Genomic DNA, 5,000 nt, shown 5'->3' with positions numbered 1-5,000 from the left:
TATACGGGAGAAGGTAAGGTATCCCCCCCCCCCCCCTCTCGGCTGTTTTACCTTCTCCCGTCTAAGCGAAAATCCCTGGTTGACCAAAACACTCATTGGCCGCCATTCATTTGACACTCTGTCATATTTTCAAACATTTTTCCCCCATTGACCGCCATTCATTTGACACTCTGTCATATTTTCAAACATTTTTCCCCCCATTGACCGCCATTCATTTGACACTCTGTCATATTTTCCAACATTTTTTTCCCCCATTGACCGCCATTCATTTGACACTCTGTCACATTTTCAAACATTTTCCCCCCATTGACCCGTCAATGACGCCGTCATTTCATACACTTTGCAGCGGGGTTTCGAAGCAGGGCAGCGCGGCCAGCGAGCGGCCTTCCTCCCGCTGGCCCCCCCCCCCCGCCGTCATTTCATACACTTTGCAGCGTGTTTCAAAGCAGGGCAGCGCGGCCAGCGAGCGGCCTTCCTCCCGCAAGCCTCCCGCTGGCCCCCCGCCGTCATTTCGTACACTTTGCAGCGTGTTTCAAAGCAGGGCAGCGCGGCCAGCGAGCGGCCTTCCTCCCGCAAGCCTCCCGCTGGCCCCCCGCCGTCATTTCGTACACTTTGCAGCGTGTTTCAAAGCAGGGCAGCGCGGCCAGCGTGCGGCCTTCCTCCCGCAAGCCTCCCGCTGGCCCCCCGCCGTCATTTCGTACACTTTGCAGCGTGTTTCAAAGCAGGGCATTGCCGGCAGCGAGGGGCCTTCCTCCCGCAAGCCTCCCGCTGGCCCCCCCCCCGCCGTCATTTCATACACTTTGCAGCGTGTTTCAAAGCAGGGCAGCGCGGCCAGCGAGCGGCCTTCCTCCCGCAAGCCTCCCGCTGGCCCCCCGCCGTCATTTCGTACACTTTGCAGCGTGTTTCAAAGCAGGGCAGCGCGGCCAGCGAGCGGCCTTCCTCCCGCAAGCCTCCCGCTGGCCCCCCGCCGTCATTTCGTACACTTTGCAGCGTGTTTCAAAGCAGGGCAGCGCGGCCAGCGAGCGGCCTTCCTCCCGCAAGCCTCCCGCTGGCCCCCCGCCGTCATTTCGTACACTTTGCAGCGTGTTTCAAAGCAGGGCATTGCCGGCAGCGAGGGGCCTTCCTCCCGCAAGCCTCCCGCTGGCCCCCCCCCCGCCGTCATTTCATACACTTTGCAGCGTGTTTCAAAGCAGGGCAGCGCGGCCAACGAGCGGCCTTCCTCCCGCAAGCCTCCCGCTGGCCCCCCGCCGTCATTTCATACACTTTGCAGCGTGTTTCAAAGCAGGGCAGCGCGGCCAGCGAGCGGCCTTCCTCCCGCAAGCCTCCCGCTGGCCCCCCGCCGTCATTTCATACACTTTGCAGCGTGTTTCAAAGCAGGGCAGCGCGGCCAGCGAGCGGCCTTCCTCCCGCAAGCCTCCCGCTGGCCCCCCGCCGTCATTTCATACACTTTGCAGCGTGTTTCAAAGCAGGGCAGCGCGGCCAGCGAGCGGCCTTCCTCCCGCAAGCCTCCCGCTGGCCCCCCCGCCGTCATTTCATACACTTTGCAGCGTGTTTCAAAGCAGGGCAGCGCGGGCAGCGAGCCGCCAGCCTCCCGCGTGAAATTCACACACTTTGCAGCGGCTCTCCCCGCAACACCGAGCCGCTTTAGTGCGCCGGGGGTCCCGCCCTCGTTTTCACAAACTTTACAGCGGGGCCGGAGGGGCTTCCGGCCGTCCCTCTTTTATTTTAAACCGCTCTATGGCGTGCCACCGGCCGTCCGTGCGTCGTGTTCATTCGCTCGGCGGGCTTGCGGTTCAGCACCGAAGGCTGGACAGCGACACTCCACGTCGCATTTCCCGGCAATTTAAAGCCGCCTCGGGGCTCCAGGCCTGTCGGGTGCGCTTTTAAACTCGCCCCGTCGGGACTCTGTCACTCTTCCCCCTCTTTTCTTGACACACTGGGTACTCTACTGGAGCTTGCAGCGGCGTTTGGTCGCACCTCCAGGCCGCCTAGGGGCTCCAGGCCTGTCGGGTGCGCTTTTAAACTGGCCCCGTTGGGACTTTGTCACTTTTTCCCCCCTTTTCTTGACACACTGGGTACTCTACTGGAGCTTGCAGCGGCGTTTGGTCGCACCTCCAGGCCGCCTAGGGGCTCCAGGCCTGTCGGGTGCGCTTTTAAACTGGCCCCGTTGGGACTCTGTCACTTTTTCCCCCCTTTTCTTGACACACTGGGTACTCTACTGGAGCTTGCAGCGGCGTTTGGCCGCACCTCCAGGCCGCCTAGGGGCTCCAGGCCTGTCGGGTGCGCTTTTAAACTGGCCCCGTTGGGACTTTGTCACTTTTCCCCCCCTTTTCTTGACACACTGGGTACTCTACTGGAGCTTGCAGCGGCGTTTGGCCGCACCTCCAGGCCGCCTAGGGGCTCCAGGCCTGTCGGGTGCGCTTTTAAACTCGCCCCGTTGGGACTCTGTCACTTTTTCCCCCCTTTTCTTGACACACTGGGTACTCTACTGGAGCTTGCAGCGGCGTTTGGCCGCACCTCCAGGCCGCCTCGGGGCTCCAGGCCTGTCGGGTGCGCTTTTAAACTGGCCCCGTTGGGACTTTGTCACTTTTCCCCCTCTTTTCTTGACACACTGGGTACTCTACTGGAGCTTGCAGCGGCGTTTGGCCGCACCTCCAGGCCGCCTCGGGGCTCCAGGCCTGTCGGGTGCGCTTTTAAACTGGCCCCGTTGGGACTTTGTCACTTTTCCCCCTCTTTTCTTGACACACTGGGTACTCTACTGGAGCTTGCAGCGGCGTTTGGTCGCACCTCCAGGCCGCCTAGGGGCTCCAGGCCTGTCGGGTGCGCTTTTAAACTGGCCCCGTTGGGACTCTGTCACTTTTTCCCCCCTTTTCTTGACACACTGGGTACTCTACTGGAGCTTGCAGCGGCGTTTGGTCGCACCTCCAGGCCGCCTAGGGGCTCCAGGCCTGTCGGGTGCGCTTTTAAACTGGCCCCGTTGGGACTTTGTCACTTTTCCCCCCCTTTTCTTGACACACTGGGTACTCTACTGGAGCTTGCAGCGGCGTTTGGCCGCACCTCCAGGCCGCCTAGGGGCTCCAGGCCTGTCGGGTGCGCTTTTAAACTCGCCCCGTTGGGACTCTGTCACTTTTTCCCCCCTTTTCTTGACACACTGGGTACTCTACTGGAGCTTGCAGCGGCGTTTGGCCGCACCTCCAGGCCGCCTCGGGGCTCCAGGCCTGTCGGGTGCGCTTTTAAACTGGCCCCGTTGGGACTTTGTCACTTTTTCCCCCCTTTTCTTGACACACTGGGTACTCTACTGGAGCTTGCAGCGGCGTTTGGTCGCACCTCCAGGCCGCCTAGGGGCTCCAGGCCTGTCGGGTGCGCTTTTAAACTCGCCCCGTTGGGACTTTGTCACTTTTCCCCCCCTTTTCTTGACACACTGGGTACTCTACTGGAGCTTGCAGCGGCGTTTGGTCGCACCTCCAGGCCGCCTAGGGGCTCCAGGCCTGTCGGGTGCGCTTTTAAACTGGCCCCGTTGGGACTCTGTCACTTTTCCCCCTCTTTTCTTGACACACTGGGTACTCTACTGGAGCTTGCAGCGGCGTTTGGCCGCACCTCCAGGCCGCCTCGGGGCTCCAGGCCTGTCGGGTGCGCTTTTAAACTGGCCCCGTTGGGACTTTGTCACTTTTCCCCCTCTTTTCTTGACACACTGGGTACTCTACTGGAGCTTGCAGCGGCGTTTGGCCGCACCTCCAGGCCGCCTCGGGGCTCCAGGCCTGTCGGGTGCGCTTTTAAACTGGCCCCGTTGGGACTTTGTCACTTTTCCCCCTCTTTTCTTGACACACTGGGTACTCTACTGGAGCTTGCAGCGGCGTTTGGTCGCACCTCCAGGCCGCCTAGGGGCTCCAGGCCTGTCGGGTGCGCTTTTAAACTGGCCCCGTTGGGACTTTGTCACTTTTCCCCCCCTTTTCTTGACACACTGGGTACTCTACTGGAGCTTGCAGCGGCGTTTGGCCGCACCTCCAGGCCGCCTCGGGGCTCCAGGCCTGTCGGGTGCGCTTTTAAACTGGCCCCGTTGGGACTTTGTCACTTTTTCCCCCCTTTTCTTGACACACTGGGTACTCTACTGGAGCTTGCAGCGGCGTTTGGCCGCACCTCCAGGCCGCCTCGGGGCTCCAGGCCTGTCGGGTGCGCTTTTAAACTGGCCCCGTTGGGACTTTGTCACTTTTCCCCCCCTTTTCTTGACACACTGGGTACTCTACTGGAGCTTGCAGCGGCGTTTGGCCGCACCTCCAGGCCGCCTAGGGGCTCCAGGCCTGTCGGGTGCGCTTTTAAACTGGCCCCGTTGGGACTTTGTCACTTTTCCCCCCCTTTTCTTGACACACTGGGTACTCTACTGGAGCTTGCAGCGGCGTTTGGTCGCACCTCCAGGCCGCCTAGGGGCTCCAGGCCTGTCGGGTGCGCTTTTAAACTGGCCCCGTTGGGACTTTGTCACTTTTTCCCCCCTTTTCTTGACACACTGGGTACTCTACTGGAGCTTGCAGCGGCGTTTGGTCGCACCTCCAGGCCGCCTAGGGGCTCCAGGCCTGTCGGGTGCGCTTTTAAACTGGCCCCGTTGGGACTCTGTCACTTTTTCCCCCCTTTTCTTGACACACTGGGTACTCTACTGGAGCTTGCAGCGGCGTTTGGCCGCACCTCCAGGCCGCCTAGGGGCTCCAGGCCTGTCGGGTGCGCTTTTAAACTGGCCCCGTTGGGACTTTGTCACTTTTCCCCCCCTTTTCTTGACACACTGGGTACTCTACTGGAGCTTGCAGCGGCGTTTGGCCGCACCTCCAGGCCGCCTAGGGGCTCCAGGCCTGTCGGGTGCGCTTTTAAACTCGCCCCGTTGGGACTCTGTCACTTTTTCCCCCCTTTTCTTGACACACTGGGTACTCTACTGGAGCTTGCAGCGGCGTTTGGCCGCACCTCCAGGCCGCCTCGGGGCTCCAGGCCTGTCGGGTGCGCTTTTAAACTGGCCC

This window comes from Doryrhamphus excisus, linkage group LG2 (genome assembly GCF_037039965.1).
Source record: "Doryrhamphus excisus strain RoL-2023G ecotype Guam linkage group LG2, RoL_Dexc_Guam_v1.1, whole genome shotgun sequence".
Lineage (NCBI taxonomy): Eukaryota > Metazoa > Chordata > Actinopteri > Syngnathiformes > Syngnathidae > Doryrhamphus > Doryrhamphus excisus.
The sequence above is the reverse complement of the archived record's forward strand: the minus strand, read 5'-3'. Positions refer to the sequence as shown.